Source organism: Lissotriton helveticus, chromosome 6 (genome assembly GCF_964261635.1).
Source record: "Lissotriton helveticus chromosome 6, aLisHel1.1, whole genome shotgun sequence".
Taxonomy (NCBI): domain Eukaryota; kingdom Metazoa; phylum Chordata; class Amphibia; order Caudata; family Salamandridae; genus Lissotriton; species Lissotriton helveticus.
In genome coordinates this window covers 358811200-358830469 of record NC_136067.1, presented here as the reverse complement: position 1 = coordinate 358830469, position 19270 = coordinate 358811200, and the positions used below count along the sequence as shown (strand labels likewise).

The following is a 19270-nucleotide window of genomic DNA, read 5'->3' as shown; positions in this document are numbered from 1 at the left end:
CAGGAGGTACTCTAATGTACACAAGCTGTCGCCATGACGCAAATAAAAACAAATAGTGCTTACCCCTTAGTTAAAGGAGAATGTACGCCGCAAGTAAAGCACAGGAAGTCCAGCGAGGGCCGCCAGTCCAGGAGCAGCGGCCGCCGGGCGGGGCCCGCGCACATAACTAGTGGTGCGCGCGCACCATAGAGGAGCGGGGGGAGGGAGCACAACAGCGAGGCTAACGTTGAGTGACGGCTGCCGCCGCGCTGTGATTGGCCAGCGCCCGCCTGGAAGAAGAAGAAGGGATGTCCTCCCGCAGCCCGGGGCTCCCGTGGAGTGTGGAGAGCCCGGGGCCGCCAGCCGAAAGGAGACACAGCTTTGCGGGGCTCCCATGTACTGGAGGGAGCCCCGGCAGAGGAACCAGCAAGCATTGTTGGACAGCGGAGGGGGCGTGAGGCACATTGTCAGTGCCTGCCCCCACCGCGAGAGCCACAGACGTCCTGCCGCCGTCAGAGGAGCACCCCCCTTGCAGCCGGTGAGTGTTTAAAGGCAGGGGGAAACAGGGGCTCGCATTGTCGTTAGAGAGGTGCGACGGAGGCGGTCACGCTCTTTAGGCGGGACGGCACGATCACGCCCATGCTGAGAGAGGTGCTGAGAGAGACAGGAGATGTTGAACGCGCGCGCGGCCTGATCGGATTACGGCAGGCGGCGCGTGCACATCTCTTGTCGCTCCCTGTACCTCCTTGAAAGTAAAAACGATTGCAATAGAGTCTCGCAGCGACGATCGCTTAGCGATCGGTTCGCAGGTGCGAGACCTAAAAAGGAAATTTGCTTTATTGCCAAAGATTTGTTTTAATGGTTCTCCTAGAATGCATGCCAGCTTTCAAGGTGTTACGTTATTTTTCCCTGCAGCACCATGAAACCTTGGTGTATGTGCTCATTATAAATAACGTCATTGACAGTTATGTTATCAAATAATCTTCATATTCAATGGTTTCCCCCCTCTATTTGTTTTGTTCTAGAGCACTTCTTTATTATTTTATGTTTGGATAACGTGTGTCCTGCAATTGCTTGTATTTACAAAACTGCTATCCTCTGGTACTCCACAGTAGTGCATGTGTTTTCTTGTTCTCTTTCCTTTAACACTTCCGCCCCCTGAAATTCTCCACTAGATCTCTGTGTTGTCCCAGTGCAGTTTTTAGGTCTCGCCTAGTGTTAGTAGCGCGAATGGGCTGTCTCGCCTTGCGAAGGCTTCTTGGAATTGATATGATTCCAGAGCTCGCTTTGTGCTCTGCTCGTGTTTTGCATTGGTGCGTGTCATTTTGTGTCACCAATTATGCAAAACCGGGTGTTATGATTGTCCAGGAGCGTTTTTAGTCCCATCTGGTTACCACCCTGTCCGCTTTTGCCCTGCCCACCGGGATTGCATCTTTTACTGGTGGAGGGACACAGTGTCTCCTAATTAGCCGCTACACACTTTTTTGCTCTCCTTCGGCTGTGGCAAAGGCAGCTGCGTATTTATTTTTGCATCGCGCTTTCACTTAAAGTGAAAGCGCAATGCAATCATAAACACGCGGATGGCTTCGCGCAATGCCGAGAGCTTGTTTTTTTCCCTGCACTTTATAACTGCACGCAAGGACAGCTTACCTTGCATGTAGTCAGTTTACCTCGCATGTAAACAGCAGGCAGCGCAACCACCTAGGCGTTGCTTCTGTGTATGCGCACAGCCTGACATTCCACTGACTGGAGTCTCCCTTTGCACCGATATTTTAGCGGGCAGCTTGTTTCCACATTGCTACTGGTCCCGCCCTCCAAACCTTCCTGGGCTCACCAACTTCCTCACTGTCTTCCTGGGATAGATTGTAGAAATACAGGCCCTAGTTTACATCAGTGTGGAAGTCGCTTGTCAGACCCTTGGCCTTGCCTCTCTCTTTAGCTTTCAAGTTTTCACCCCTCTCTTTCCCATGTCCACCTCGCCCAGAGCGCCCTCCCAGGGGTTCTCCATTTTCCCACATGGCTCCACCCCCTGCTTTGGACGCTCCTACTTGGCTGTAGATACTGAGCCCCGCAACTCCTTGCCATGTAACGGGATCTGGAGAATAACCTTCCAGGAGCTGGGGCTGCGAAAAGTGAAATAAGATCCTGTATGGGACAGGGAGCAGGCAAGGAGCAGCGGCCAGTAGTCTGGAGAGCATGTTTAAAACGTGGGTTGGGGGGTTACATTGAGCTGGGGAGAGGAACTGGGGTCGCTACTCCTTATAGCGCCTGAATTTTCCCATGCCCTGTGTGCACCTTCAGATAGTTATAACTTCGTAGCCAGCAGTATATGTGTGTGTATATATATATATATATACACATATATATATATATATATATATATATATATATATATATATATATATTTATTTATTTTTTACATTTTTCTATAGCGTGAACTCGAGGCAAAGGTATTGGAACGCTTTGTGAGCACCTGTTACACAAGGACACATTCGTTTATGTAGCCACAGGAGATAAAGTGAGTTGCCCAGAATCGCAGGACATTGAGCCAACGCCGAGACCCGAACGTGGTTCCCGGCAGAGTGGGCAGCTCTGGGGTTATGCCACACCCTGTCCCCCAAAGGAATGTGTCTTGCTGAGCTGCCACATGTGGAGTGAGGGATTTTGAGTGCGGGATGGGGGGCTTGGTAGCAAGGAGCTGAATTTGTCCTACTCCCTCAGCCTAATCCGGCCCAGCCCCCCCCCCGTGGCTTTGTTATTCACTTCACATGTCTATTGTCCACTCGAGCTCCTCCAGGCAGCAGAGGCCTCTTCCTTAAAGGCCTCAGTGAATGGTGTAAACAAGGTATTTGGGTATTTAGGTGACTTGAATAATCAGTGATGGACGTTGATGCCGCGTGTGACGTTGCGGTCCTGATGTGCTTTATTAATAGTGAGTGTAACACATAGCCTGGATTACACTCCTTTTTAACCTGCACTACACTCTATTTTAAAAAGGTCCTGAGGAAAGCCAGATTTAGTTTAAGGCACTGGCTGAAACATGTCGACCAACTGATGGATGTAGGAGGTAGTAACTCGCCTCCCTTAAACATCCCCAAGCCTTATTTTAACCGCTGACGGGGGCCCAGTTATTAAAATGTAATTTACCCTCGGGTACTGGGACCCTCGCCAAGCCGTTTTAACTCACACTTCATTTTACACCTCACACTGCACTCTCAGTAAAATACCAGCTCCGCTGTAATCAGGCGTCGCAGCCCACCCGGGACACATTAGGTCTCACTGGGTGGGCCCGATGATTAAGCATGCCACCAACCAGGTTGGTGGGTGAGGGCTTCATGAACTCACCAACGAGGTGCCCATGACAAATCTAATCAGAGTCCTAACAATATTGGTCATATTTAAGCTAGTCTCTTTTGATAACACACTTTATTAATAGTGCACATCTGACACTTGTAGTTGTTCAGCGATTAGGTGTATTTAATGTTGTAAGGGATATGCATTTCTTAATTGCTGGTGTTTTTTGTGGGGGGCAATGAACACCTTTACTTACAGGGCACAAGGCCTAAAAAAAGTGGGGGGACGCGGACGTCACGGCAGGAAGTGACGTCACGAAAGGTGGCTTGCACCATCAGACTCATTGCCTCCCCTCGCTCACTCCTTAGATGCGGTTGCATCAGAGAAGCCAGCGTGTGAGCAGCGTTCTGAATGAACTCCGATCTCTCCCCAGAGAGGCCAAAGAGTGAATGTGTGGCTCCATTTCCTCCAGTAATCGAGCTCCTGGTAAAATAAGTGGGGGGACGCCGTCCACCCACGTGGTACCCCGACTCCAGCCCTGTTTACTTATACCCTTTATATATTCTGAGTGTTTCGGTGTACAGCTGAACATGAGTACTCTTGTGTGACATATAGTTGTATCTAAAAAGTTCTGAGGAGCATAAAAAATGCAATAGGTCTTGCCTTTGATTAACCCCTTGCATGCTGGTGACGAACCCCAGCCGTCACGCTCTGCGGTGCTCGTGTGCGGATGACGGCTGGGGTTCGTCACGGCCCCGCCCTATTCGTTTGTTTACCGCACAGAGGCGGAAACGGGCCAGCATCGAAGGAGTTAAGTTAAAGCCATTTGCTTTGCTAATGGTATTGTATAGCAAAGCAAATGGATTTAACTTAATAAAAGGCGAGACACATTGCATATTTAATGTTTGGTTGTTATTGTTTTAAAACCACTTCTGCCCCTGTTGCTCGTGCTGCGTACCCCAATGGGCCTCTGTTGCTCCCCATTTTATTTACTTTAAGAGCAGGATTCTCCAAAGTCGGTCCTGGAGGGCCGAGTGCATGCCAGATTTTTAAGATAACTACATTCATCTAAATGGGGATACGCTAAAAAGCATGCATGGATCCAGCCCTGCAGGGCTGACTTTAGAGAACCCTGCTTGAAGAGGTTGACTGCTGTAACTTGCCGCCTAGCCACTTCTTTCTTGATGGGCACTTACACATACATCTTATTTTAGGTTAAAAATTTTTAACTGCTCCATGACAGGAGTCTGCCATCTTGGGATAGTGCAGAAGGAGAAAAAATTAACTACAGCCTTACCGTAAGCGTGCGCATTGACTTATAGGTTATCAAGCGGGTCAGTCGTATCGTCGTTAAGCATCGTTGTTTTTTTTGTGCTCATCGGCATTGCCATAGAAGCATTAAAAAAATGTTGCCAATGCCGAATAGCATGAGCAAAAAGTATTACCAAAGCCAAATAGGTATATATTTCTTTTAATAGGCGAGCTAAATCGGCTATGCCAATACTCGTTATTAAACTAATTCCTAGGAAGAAAAAGACCTACTCTGAACCGGATTTAACGAAACAAAAAGATTTAGCTTTTTAACGAAACAAAAAGATTTAGCTTTACCATGTGTAGATCTGGCACGAATCTGGTCAGTGTACCAAAGATGGGCAGCCTTGAAGATGTTTACTAAAGGTTAGCTATTTAATCAGAGATTCACTTTGTTGGGTGTTACATAGTTTTGAAGCAACGAATAAGAAGGGGCTGTAATAAAAAAAAAAAAATGGTTTGCTTGACTTTTGAAACCCCAAACCGTAATTTCCAATAGTTAACTCTATATGAAATTTCCGATAGTCTATTATGAACAAAATTAACTACGACTCAATGGTGCTGGTCTAACAAAGAATGATGCAGTGTCTGCTAGGGGAACTTCAGATTCCACCCTTCCCAGCTCCACAAGCCTTGTTCTGATGCGAGTCATATTATAGTGGCCCTGTTAATGGCTTTTTGCACTTCTTGAGTAAATCCACAATTCTAAATATAACATTACTAATTTTAAATAATTTATCAGCTACGGGAAGAAATCGAGACTGTAAACAACCACAATGATAGTCGTGTGTAGTGCAAACTTTACTACATACGTAATATCTTATCCTAAAAGGGCTGAAGGTCACAAAATGTCTCTCACCTCCATGTAAACATACTTGTTAGCTCTGTGGGCCAAAGTGCACTCATAACTGTCAGCTAGAGTTCTACACGGGTCACGTGCGAACTAAGTGAGAAATCCGACGTTCGTTCCATCTTTCAAATGTCGTAACGGCTCTCCGTAGACAAACAGTCGCCGTTATAAAAGAGGAAGTGCGCGTGCGTTTCACAGAGCTGTGACGTCTGTGAAAGTTGTATACGGAAGGAAAGATGAGTTATGGTGAAATCATTTCATAAAACAGGTAGTGTGATTAAACCTCTACCCCAGGGCATAGACCGGAAATATCTGACAGGTCTGTTTGATGAATGTACTCTAAATAATGTGTTCTGTTTTAAAACGATTAGAAACTCGCTCGTGCACTTAGGGTACTTGTGTAAACTATGCAGGCGAACCAAGGGGGCCAAGATTCAATGCTTTTGAATAAGGATTAGACAACCTCATGCCATGTTAATGACGGAGTGAAGCCTCCTCAAAAGCCGATGCAACATTCCCCCATGTTTGTATTGCATTTTCAGAGGACACACCAGCACCCAACAAAGCACAATCAACAGACAGACCTCCCAGCACCATATGTATATGGCAGGAATCTAAAGTCATATTGTTGCCACCCATCATCACCTCAAAAGCAAATCCTTCGCACAGACACCACCTTGATTTACAAAGCCAACAAATTATCTCCAGTCACAGCACATCTTATACTCATTATTGCATGCAATACAGCATCTGAGCCCTACAACTGCCCAAGCGTTCTCGCAACAACGAGAAGCATCATTCATGACATAAACCTAAAGTCTAAACAAAAGAAAACTACCAAGTAGACTGCAGGTAAACCGTTCAATCTGGCTGCACAGAGTAAGCAACAAGGTCCTCTGGTGCAAGCATCCCTGCACATATTAAGCTATCACTAAACAACGGATTGATATACTTGACGATATAACGATGAGCTCTTTGATATATGATAATTTGTTCAGCCATAAGTTGGAATGTCCTGCTCGCATCTTTAAACATGGCCGTAAATTCCACTTGCTTGCATCGGTCGAAAATATACACCTGCTGTGACTTTGTTAAAAAGATAAAGGTTATAAAAAAAAAAGTAAATTAAAATCACTAGACAAAACACCATCTGTTCAATCTTCACCTCACGGACAATACACAACATCTGAATACAATGACTGTGGTCAATGAGAAATCTAAGAACCATGTTGAAACAGACCGCGCTTTACAAAAGTCTACATACCCACGATACACTATGTAGTCTAAATTACTCATGAAGGTCATCAAGAAAATGAGCCTAACAAGACCCTGAATACCAGGTTTAGAAGCCATACATACATCTACAAAGCGGATATACTTAAAAGCTGGAATATACATTTTATCATGAAACTGTACTGCTGATATTAATTTGTTATGAAATATATTGTACACCATACTGTATGCTAACTCTTAACGCACAATTGCCTTTGTCTTTTTGGGTAGCGGGGGTGGTTAATATAGCACCTCTCTTGCAGTCGTGAGTGTTTCATATTATGCCTTCAATACCATGATCTGAGCACTTGGTGGGTGTGCTGTATGGTCTGGAACTCAGAGGCGGGACTTGAAGATTTACTTACTTATGGTTAATCTCCATTACTGCATTTTCTCTCATCCTTGTTGTATGCATTTCTACCCAGTTCCCATTTTCTTCTCTTTCCCTGATGTTTTTTGCCTCCGCTTCCTCTGTTCTTAGCTCCCTCTTGTGTGACGAGACAGTCACATGGGCTCATTTTTCCAGGGATATTACACACTGCAACAATACATCGATAAACGTTGCAACTGTGTTTCTTCAGCAAACTGCTAAATACATCTCAACGAGCAAACTTTCGACAGGTAGCAGAAGTTGCTGTTCTGTATTTTGCCAGATCGTACTGGCATGGATTGCACGAGTGCCTGAGCAACCCATTCAGTCCGTCCCTGCTTCAAGCCCCAGCAGGAAGCATAGTATTATACGAGATTAGAACTTGTATTACTGCTAAGGCGGAGGAGCGTCGTTCCACTGAGCAGGTAAAAGAGGAAAAAATAAAAGAATAATTAATTGTTATATTATATTTTCCCTTGCTCACCTGGGTTGGGGCAGGGCTGCTCTGCTCACAGAGCAAGGGAGGAGTAGTTTGCCCACTCCAAGTGCACAGGAAGCTTTGTCCGGCTGTCCTAGGCCGATCAAACTGCCCTGCTCACTTTGCATGTTCTCCATGACCCAAAGACTCATCGTAATTTCACGGGAAGAATCTAGAGTAACCAGGCAAGATTTCTAACCTAATTAATCTAACGCAGCTACGGAAAAAATGTCTGGGCATCAGCACAAGCAACTATGAACAAAGAGTGCAGCTTCTTCTCCACCCGAAAAGGAGCAGACCCCCCCCCCCCCAAAATACCAGCTCCCAAACTAGACCAACTGGAGATTGTCAAGAAAGAGAACCACCTCGTTAGAACTCAGACTTCAAACCGTGGAATGAAATCACCCTAAGGGAGGTGGTGGTGGTTTTGGGGTGGGGTGAGTTGTCAAGAAGGAACGTCCAAGGGGCGTGGCTTAGCAGGCAAGCATGGTGGACGCTGCCTAGAGGAGCTCCGTCCGGCCCGTCATTTATCCGATCAAATATCCTGTCTCCCCGGCCCTTGCTGCTACCCAGAGCGGCGGTCAAGCCTGCGGAACCCTTACGACACCCTCCGGTGCGGTTTTCCGGGGTCTGGGGGCCCAGGTCACGGAGCGGCAGAGAGGGACGGATCGAGGCCTGGTTGGGTGCCATGCGGCCGGGACCTCGAGTTTGGCGACGCCGAGCCCGAGCCATACTTCGTGGTGGAACCCGGGGGGGGCGGGAGTGCCCCGGGCTCCCCTGGTGTGCTGCGGAGGCTCAACAGACATCCGGCGCTGGCAGTGGGGGCAAGCGGAGCTCCTGAGCCCCATAGAGTGATGGTGCTGCGGGGACCTCCGCAGCGCGAGGCCTGGTGGCCCATGTGAAGCCGGGGATTACATTTTGGCAACAATCTTGGGAGAGCCCGGGAAGTGGGCGCCCCTGGACGGGAGGCAGTCGGCCCCTCGGGGAGCTACGGCAACACAATTGGCCCAGGACTAGCAGCGACGGTGGGGAGCGGCCACGCTGGCACATACAGGCCCACCTGATTCAATATTGGAGGTGTGCAGCCCCTGGGCCAGAGAAGCTCGGCGGCTACGCCGTTACAACTTTAAAGAGGCCCTGAACGTATCGACGAGGACAGACAGTGGAAGGAATGGCCTAGGCTCCTGGGCAGACCGGAGGTGTGGTGACCTGCTGTGGCGGGGCCGGACAGCCAGTGGTGCCTCCTGCAGGGACGCCCTCAGTACCGCAACGTCGTGAGGAAGGTGGGTGACGGATCGGCCCCCGGGGGAGGCTGGAGCTGTGCACGAGGTCGGAAGTGGAGGTCGCCGCATCCCTTGGGCCTGAGGAAGGGCCGTGGCCTATGCGGGGGTCTAGGCGGAGAGCTGGAAGGTGATATCCGTGAAGACAGCAAGGGGCCAGGAGCAGTGGTGAGCAGCGGAGTGACGCAGAGTGAGCCCGAGCGGCGGTGGCCCGCCTGCCCCTGATCGGTCCTGGTGAGCCTGTCGGGCAAGTCAAGTATAGGACGTGGTGAGACCCCACTGGCTCCTTCCCCCCAGCGGCACAAGTGCAGACATCCAGAGGTCCGGGCACTGGGTCCCAGGGCGACTGCCCCAGCCGCGGACCAAGATGACTAGAGGTGGAAGTGGCGGAGGGACTTCAAAGCAGGGTCCCATTGATAAATTCACGGGGCCGAGTGGCGGAGCTGGGCCCGCCGGAGGCCCACAGGGCTCGGGGCCGGACAGTGCAGCAATTCTGGCGGCGATAACCCAATCCCGGGATATGTTGGATGCGAAAATAGGAGCAGTGGGGGCAGATGTCACGCTGTTGCGCCAGGACCTGCGCAACGCCGTGGCCCGCATCACGGAGGCTGAAACCAGGATATCGGGGGTGGAGGACGATGTGGCGGTCTTGAAGCAGAAGGTAGCCAGTATGGAGGGGATCCAGAAAGGCCTAGCGCTCAGAGTCGAGGATGCGGAAGGGCGGGCCCGACGGAACAACTTGAGATTTGTAGGATTTCCGGAGGGCTGCGAGAAGGGCTACATGGAGAGTTTCCTGACCAGGTGGCTGGAGGGCTGGCTCCCACCCGATTCCCTCTCCAGTTGTTTCATCATAGAACGGGCACACAGGGCTCTTTTACAAAAACCGCCTGAGGGGTCACGCCCTCGGCCAGTAATAGCCAAACTATTGAACTATCATGATCGGGACACTATTCTGCGAAAGGCGCGGGCAAAAGAGCCCCTCGTGTGACAACCACAAGATCCTGATCTTTCCGGACTACACCAGGCTCGTCCAGCAGCAGAGGCAGACCTTCACGGTGGCCAATGCACGTCTACGGGATCTTAAGCTCCCCTATGCTTTACTATACCCGGCCCGCCTGCGAGTGGTGTACCAGTCCCGCACGTTATTCTTCGACACCCCGGAGGAGGTGTTCCATTGGACCGATGAGATGGTGAAAGTGAGGGTGCATACTCCGCCGGGCCGCGACTCGGATTCGTCATCAAGCGGGGCACTGGGGCAGACTCTCAGACACTCTCGGAGCCAAAACAACTGGAGATCCAGATCTCGGGGGCGCTCTAACTCCGGGAGGGCGGCGGATGGGAAGACGACTGCCCCTGACCTGCCGCACACGACGGCTTCTGTCAGGATAGCGGGGGAGATGTCCTCGAGTTTTGTCATCGAGAGGGGCACCATACAGGGTTGCCCCCTCTCGCCCTACCTATTCGCCTTGGCCATGGAGCCCCTGGCTGCTTGGGTCCGGATGGATGCACAGATGAGGGGGTTCGAGTGGGCGCGGGGCCTGTCTGATCGAATTGCGCTCTATGCGGATGACGTCCTGTTTTTTTTTTACAGATCTTAATAGGTCGGGGCCTCGTCTCCTATGCATCCTGCAAATATTTGGCGAGACATCGGGCCTATATATGAACCCGCGCAAATCTACGCTCTGGGTGCTGGGGAGTGGCCCGGCAGTTGGAGTTTGGGCATCGGAGCTCCAGAGGGCAGTCGGGGGCATCAAATATCTAGGTGTGTTCCTATCCGAGATCCCCGCAGTCTCATGGGAGCGAAATGTGGTGCCAGTCTGGGACCGGACCCGGGCAGATATCAAAATATGGTCCCGTATGCCACTGACCATCTATGGTAGATCAGCCATATTCAAAATGGTGGCCCTGCCTCGACTGCTATATCAATTGCAAAATCATCCGCATTTTATCCCGCCTGCTTGGTTTAAGCAAGTTGACTCAGTCCTGGGGCAATTCCTAGGGTGGGCGGTTCGGTCTGGGTGGCGCTGCGTACATGTTTCCGTTCAACGTATAGTGGGGGTTTGGCGACTTCGGATGTTCTTTCCTATTACCAAGCGTCACATCTCTTAGTATTGAATGACTGGTGGTATGGGGACAGGGGAGACCTGGCATATGCACTGGAGCGGTTTCTGATGGAGCCGCATACTCCACACATTGCTCTATGCGACGAGTCGGCGCAAGGCCTTACCGCCAGTGACACAAGTTGTATTTGATGTTTGGAAGCGAGCGCTGCGGCGGATGGGATGGTGGCAGACCCTGACCGAAGAAACTCCTCTTTGGCGTAATGGCCGCCTACCCAGCCTAGCAGCCCTTTCGGGATTCACGGGGGGTGAGACGACATTGGAATTTCTAAATTGGGCGACGTCATGACGGGGACGGCGCTCAAGTCGTTTCAGGATCTCAGTGAGGAATATAATATGCCTCGCACACAATTCTTCCGCTACTTCCAATTTCGCCATGCCCTGGCCCCTGACCTGGAGGGATTGACCTCGCTTCCTGAATTAAGTCCATTGGAGGCCCGAGTTTTCATGGGGGAGATTGAGAATAAAAAGATTTCACGCATATACCAATCCCTGGTCATACACTGTTCCTCTGATTTGCAAAAACTAAAGGAGACCTGGGAGGCTGATGTTGGGACACTGGAGGAGGAGGACTGGAATGAGGCGCTGATGGGTCCTAGGAGTGCGGCCATTTCGGTACGCCTTCGACTAATTCAGTTTAAATACCTCCACAGGGTGTATTACACGCGGCGGAGGCTGTGGAGGGCGGGCCTCATTGCGTCCCCAGAATGTACTAGGTGTGGATGTGAGGAGGGCACTTTCTTTCATACGGTGTGGAGTTGTGGACATCTAGAGGGATTCTGGCGTGGAGTTTGGAATGGTTTGGATGAGGCGCTGGGCTGGGTGCTCCCGCGCACATCGCGACTGGGATTGCTGCATGTGCTAGATGGAGTGGGAGGCAACCTCTATAAGAGACACCTATTGTTACTGGGACTCACGGTGGCCAAACGAGATATTGCGAGGGCATGGAAGGACCCGCGGGCCCCGTCACCTGTGGCATGGAAAAGGGGCCTAGATTTTTGTATGGGGATGGAGAAACCCATATTTCTTGCTCGAGGCTGCCCCCGTAAGCATTACAAAATTTGGAAGCGATGGGCTGACTACAGGGGGCCTATGGCTAGAGCCTCCACCAGAGCAGGACCCGGACTTGGATGTTTGAGCGAGCTGTGCCACTGTGTGTGTATACGGATGGTCGGAATTATCTGAAACCGTGCAGGGGGCGGAGGGATCCGGGCGGGATGGGGGTTGGGGGTAGTTGGGGGGGGGGGGGGGGAGGTGGGTTCATTATTTGCAATAATACTACATGTTAAAATCACGATGGATTGCATTGCTTTATATATGTACTTATGACTGGCAGATGCCTCTAGGGTACAGGGTTCTGCGATTTCTGTGTGATCTATCAATAAAATACGTTTTGAAAAAAAAAAGAAGGAACGTCCAAGGGTGCCTCAGTCACCCTTGCTACCTAAACCCCTGCGCTGAGACAGTCCTCAGTTTAAGGCAAGAGAGGATAAAAACAAGAGTGAAGCAGAGCCAAATAGAATTAACACTTCAGAAACAAAGCCATCTATATTCGGCTCAAATTGTAGAAAGGATACAATTCAACCGGAGCCAGTGAAACTAAAACTTTCTTCCTCCCTAACCTGTTATTTGGGACCAAAAAAAAAAACTCTCTAACAGATACATCAAACTGGAGTACTAGTGACAAGGCCCAGTATACATTCCTCCTGATTCCACCTCAATAGCAGAGCAGAATCAGAAAAAAAGATATCCTCATGGATCTAGGGTGTACTATGAAGTATCTTTTTGACCCATGATGGCCTCCCCAAACCACGGTGAGGGTTGGTAGCAGAGCAGCAAGCATGGTCGGAACGTCACCATTTCTTTGAAACTCTAGACCACTGTTTAATACATCCCAACTCTTGGCTAGAATGTTATCACAGATTTTCACACAGACCCTGCCCCCAGGTATTGGAAATTATACCCTGAGCAGGGCAGCAAAAGCAGTAGCGGTGCCCCCAAGAGAAAAAAGAAGCACCACCCGCAATCAAATTATTTAAATTTTAAGGGTAGCCAGGTAAGGGAGTGATAGAATCTCTGCTATGCAGTGTCATTATGACTCATGGGAAAATATTGGTGACAACACGTTCAAAACTGAAAGAATACATAAACATCGAACGTCTAGACAAGGAACAGATGAGCAAATAAAACTCTTGAGAGAGTCTTCTATGCCAGACCTTCACAGAGACACTCTAAACATATTCACATTTTTATACCACCACCATTTAGTGTGCAGAGCAGCGCTATACAAGCTTCATGATTGTCTCCTATTAATTACCTCTGTTTGAAGAGAATATATGTAACTAAGATTCTTCGAAAAAGGAAATTCCACCCTCAGTCACCCCTAGCTCTAGGAAAGCTAACTGAGGTCTAACCTCTTATCACCGCTCAAAGCATCCAGAGCATTTGCCCCTAATGAGAATAGTGCTTTCGAGCACTGGGAGTGCTGGTGAACAATCAGAGCCACTTACTAGATTACGGATTGCTATGAATGCTACAATCGGTGAAAGGTTATAGCCATTGGTCTCATTGTTAAACTGAGGGAGCAATAGCTGTACCATCACAGCGTTCATATTTGCAAAACATAACAGTTCAGCGCTCACAAGATACATTAAAACACGAGAGTAACAAAGCAAAACACACTCACCAATAAATATGTCCATACCAATTTACAACCTACATGACCCTTTATCGAATCCTTCTTTCAGAGGTATCCCCCAATCAAACGTTCCTTCAGTAATATAAATGTATTTTGTTCAAATTATCCAGTTATTTAGTGAAGACACTTTATGCATTTACTTTAACATACACCTTACTCCCAGACTTGACGTGCACTGCCTAGTCTTCAGCGGAACAGTCATAGATGTTTCTGGCAAATAACTGCAAGATTTCAAGTGTACTCTATTTCCTACAGATCAGAAATATGCATTTCACTCCACAAGTGACCTTTATATGGTGGAAGCCAACAGAATCTTAGCTTATCAGGAGCAGCTGCTCAGCCTCATATTCCCTATCTCCTACCAAATATGTATTTTTCCATAGAATAGATCAGGAAATAAATGGATCAGAGTTCCACCACTTTACACCTTACAATTGTATTGAATTATTTTACTCATGGATCATCTGATGCAGGAGGAATCTTAACGAATCTATATTAACTAACAAGAAAAGTTAAACCAATGTAAGAACAAACCAGCACTATTTGTCTACTTCACTCCCATGGCGATCTAGACATCCCCCAGAACCCTCAAACAGCGCGTTCCAAATTCACTCACCACTTTCAAAAATGTTCCTTCTGCTAATCACTCCTGTAGCACATTTGTGGCTACATTTCAGCCACACCCAGTTCAGGCAGCTGTAATTAATACAGAACGGTTAACGTAGGTTTGCCACATTTTCTGCGTAACCTGAATTCAACAAGCACAGAATTTAACAAAAATCTGTTCTGATTCATTTGGCCACTATGCAACCAAAAATGCAGTTCTCCACGTTGCCTCATACAAAAGCACTTGCATAAAATTAATTTAATCCCAGAATGCAGACATCAGTCTGTCTCCCTGTATGCTCAAAATAGGCCCCATGTGGCATTTTCAGATCTCTTTACAAAAAGTAGGTTTGTGATAAAAAAATAATCGGCAAAAACAGTCACGGATTACACAACAGCCATTCGTTCCAAAAGTGATAATTAATCCTTAAGAAAATAAATCGTGAACCATGTCTGTACATCTAGCCCTGCGGATTGCAGATTAGTTGCACAACCACTCCACATATGCTTTTTATCTAATTCACAAAATACAGCCTTCGGAAAGAACATTATCAGTCAGAAATTGTTCATACTGTGCCCTGGGGCTTTTTTCCACTGACTATCCAATACACTGAAAAAGTCACAGGAGACTACACTAATTATGTAAGACCAACCTATTTTACAGTGCAAATAACCGCTGTGCAGCAACATCTTAAAGAAACGCACTCACTACCGCCAAATGTTTACTACATAATGACCATACAACAGCACTGTTTGAGGCATTTAAGTGCAGTTAATTTATTTTGACATTATGCCCAGGCAGTAGCGGTAGAAACATTCAGGGAGTGCGTGCTTACATTCTGGCCTCCATTCTTACAAATGTATATTGTACTTCACTCTCACATTAGACTTCCTTCCATGTCCAATTTAAGCATCTTCTATTGTATATTCATGAACTGAGGACAAAAAAAGGCTCCTGCAAAGACTAAACTACTACTTGGCCAGTATGGCCAGAGGTACAAGGAAGACACGCACTCTCAGTGCCGTTTTTTGCGGCAACAGGGAAGAAACTTTAATTCATGTCATACATTTGTAAGATCCTGCGCCGCTTGCAAATTTTTGGGTTGAGTCCAGTTTGGCATATCCTCAAGGTGCAGACATGCCATGAGGCCACAGAGGAGAGCATGAAGGATGACTCTGCTCAGATGGCCGCCCGTTTTGTAAAATTCATGGCTGCAATAAAATCTATTCTTCTTGCAGACGCTCACTAAGAAGTTCAGCCACGCCCGTCACACGCTTTTTTTAAAAATAGAGAATGAAAATCGATTTGAACAGCTTTTTGTAAGAATTGCAATGATTTTAAGTAATTGTGCAAAAAAAGTATCTATCCTTCTGCTACTTGGAAGGATCAAGGTGCGATAGTTAAAAGCTATACAGATCCTGCGATCAGAGGCCATAGGCAGTAGACAGAGCCGGATCTTACATGTTCATACAGCAATGCTACTGCTCATGTTCAGAAACCATACAGGTTCAGACAATATACGCCAGCGATATAATAAAAAGCTTTATCAACATGCATGATGAAATGCCTCCACACGAGCCATGAAATGACACTGAACAGGAAGTTCCCTCACACACCCAGGAAACCGCATCAGTGATACACCTCCAAACCCAGCGTGAATTATTACTGAAATATCTGCTAAAAAGTTACTTAGGAAAATCAACTTGGTCTGCAAACATCAACTTGTCAGTTTCTGAAAATGTGCAGTATGTGCTGTCAACTACAGGACTTTAATTGTACTTTTGGATAAAGTCAATTCACTTCTCCTAAACAATATCATGGTATATTCAAACACTATCTTTGCCCTATTTCTTTTTTTAGTACTGCACCTTTATTATCCAAACATCACATTGCCCTATTAATCAAGGACTCACATGTCCTACTGCAAAACGGACACATTCTGCCTTATACAGTCAAGTTGATAAGCCGGGAGGGCCAGCATTATTATAGCCTTATAGCCCGCCGTAGAGGGCTATACCGGCTATTAAAGGCCCTCTCCAGCGTTAAAGGCCCCGAGCCGAAGGCGAGGGCCTTTAACAAGGGAGAGGGACTTTAATAGCGGTATAGCCCATCTACGAAGGGCTATAAGGCTATTAGAACATTCTGTCACTAGAGGACAGAATGTTCTAAGAAAAAAACAAAGCCTTTTGGGACCGTGAGGGGATTGGAATCCCCTCAGGTTCCCTGAAGCGTTTGTTCACAGCCAGAGCTGTGAACAAAGAAACATTGGAATGTTGGAGCTCCAGGCTTATACCAGCCATTGTAAGCCCGGAGCACTCCATTGTTTTCAATGGAGCTCCCAACATTCCAATGTTCTAATATACATTATGCATTATGCTAGCGGGAAGTCGCAAGGGGAGACCTGATTAGCTAGGTGTCAGGTGACCGACAGGATGGGACATTGCGATACCCAAGGACACCAGATGTACATGCATAGATGTGAATTGACACACACACAGCCAATGCATCATGTAATTATAGTCGTATGGTTATTGGCTATTTCGCAGGCCCTGCTCTGTAAATCAACCAATCAAATATGAGTGCATAGGCTTTGACACAGTCCCATTGGCCAGCAAGCGCAACGGAGTCAAGTGGTACCACAAGCTATCTTTGCGACTCGTAGAAAGCAGGTCCAAGAGACAGGAACTGCATGACCTAGCATCTTCCAACCAAGAGCCAAAAAAATAGGGGCTCACGGGGAAGAAAAACAAAGACGGTGGAGACAGCTGCGCTCCCACGCTCCTTTGTTCCAGAACAAACAGTAGACACAAGCTTCATTGTAGACAGAGCAGAAATAAAATACAAACAGACCAAAACATAGGTAGTTTCCTTCAGCATCACTTTACATAGGTACAACTCACAGCAACAGTGAAATGATCCCTCACACACAGTGTAGGTTTCCCCGCACGAGTGCTAGCAAAGCAAGTGCAGCAGCAGTGAAACAAGAGTCCATTCCCAGCAGAGACATCATTGAAAGTAAACGTACTGAAATGTTATAACGCATCTAACGAGCATAATTAATTTGCATGATGGCTCACAACAATTTGAAAACACTTTCTCCAGCTCTTCAATAAGAACAACATTAGTAAGGGTGCCTGCAGTATGTCTGATCACAAAGAAAAAGTTCCAATTGAATGCAGTCACAGCACAAGCCTAGCTAACAGGTAGGTGAGTCCTAAGATTTCAGAACCACTGAAAAATCTTTGCAGACCAGCAGCATAGCAAAGGGCTTGAAGTTTGGGTTGAGGAAGGGAGCTGGCAGATGTGTACCCAGAAGCACAAGCACCGTTTGAAGTAAGCAAAATTGAAACTGACCCCTTAACTTCAAGATCAAGAGTCAACCTTGCCGGCTTACCACAGGCGACTTCGCTAACTTTGCGGCAATTGGTTTCACGTGCGCGAGGTTCTCATTACAGACGACCCCCGTCACCTTGAGGTAGGGAGTGGAGGTGCACAGGCCTCACCTCAGTAAAATTTAACTCACATCTATAATTTGCTTTTTCTGGGTTGCCATGCAGCAGAAAGACGACAAAACGATGGTCTGTCTGTGCGTGTATGCGTGGACAAGGGTGGTGGTCGATACATTTTTTACCACACACACGGGAAAAATACTATTTTTATCAAATGTGTGCAAATTAGGAGTACTGAATTATTTAATTGACAACAAAGACCGATTCCAACTGCATCTAGAATACCAACGAGCACCATACACTCTTCAATAACAAAGCAAACCTGTGTTCACATTGAATAGCATATATATATTTTTTTTGCAGATGAATCACTCGGGATTTTCTCCCGCCTAGGGAAGTACATTTTCTGCCAAAGAAGAAGCAATGTTTAGATTTCAATAGCATTTTGTCCGACCCTTTTCCAGCATGCTTATGAGTCACATTACCCTCCAGGCACTCTCTTTATACAGGTTCCTCCTTTCATAGAGCCATATTGCTGTAATTGTATGGTTTATCTCCCTATTCTCTGTTTACCAGTATCTGAGAAAGGAGCAGCATTTGACTATTGTATGTGTTAATCATACAAAACAGGAAGCACTCTTGTAAGCAAAAGTGTCAGGCAAATTAAGTTTTCATTTTATGGCTAAGCAGCAGTGACTGTTACAACAATACTTATACCAAAGTTTGCCTCAATGTCTATTTATCTGGCGTTTTGTTAAATTCATTTGTATTACCAATGATGATGCTGAATAACAAGCTAGGAGGAAAACAGACTGATAAGTCATGTTTTATGCAAATGCGGCTTTCCACACAAATATGTCCGCAGTTTTGTTAAATACATAAGGCACTGAAGAACATTTTCCATTATATTAGGGGACTCCCAGGTTTGGAGTTTCCTGGACAGTCCAGTATTAGAGGATTAAAACCACTCTACAGGTCATCTCCTGTAACATATATTTTGTCATGTAATGATGGTCAGCACGACCAGGCCTGTGGTATCCAAGTGCTTACAGCCAATCAAGTAGGTGAAAACCTACTTCAGTAGTGGTGGAAAGTGTGAGGACCCCAGATTCGTTGGGGAAACATGGCACAGGATTGGACAAATCGTACGTCAGTTGTTTAATGGCCCTGTCATTATAGGTCGGTGAACAGAGAGAATGCCTCTTTACCTTGGGAGTGCCTCTGCCTGCCCATCCTAATGAACCATCGAATGCCCGAGGCAGCAAAAGTCCTCGGGCTGCCTATGTGCAGTAAACTGACATAAGCACAAATCACTACAGAAAGCGGTCCAGCCAGTATCTTCTGCACAAGCAAAGACAAACGTTTATACCACCGCCTATACCGCTCAGCACAAGAACATCTCTCTCCAGCACAGGCCACTTCCTGTGCCACTGGTGGAGGAGGAGCACGAAGGAACCTTGCATTACTCGGGTCGTACATTTTAGGTGCCTCAAAACAATACTTGAAAAAACCTTTTCACTAAATTAAGCCAAAACTCACACTGTCAAGGTTTTCTGTTCCTT

General features: G+C 47.3%; 1 protein-coding gene and 1 long non-coding RNA gene across 4 annotated transcripts in view; one reads left to right on the top strand and one right to left on the bottom strand.

The window, feature by feature from the left end:
* The window catches only part of ROCK2 (Rho associated coiled-coil containing protein kinase 2), a 663375-nt gene that overhangs the window by 412293 nt on the left and 231812 nt on the right, over window positions 1-19270 (bottom strand). The window lies entirely within an intron of this gene.
* The window catches only part of LOC144762571 (uncharacterized), a 222491-nt gene continuing 208823 nt past the window's right edge, over window positions 5603-19270 (top strand). For both annotated transcript variants that reach the window (XR_013596108.1, XR_013596109.1), the window contains exon 1: window positions 5603-5702. This is a non-coding gene — a long non-coding RNA (uncharacterized LOC144762571). The remainder of the gene's footprint in view (window positions 5703-19270) is intronic.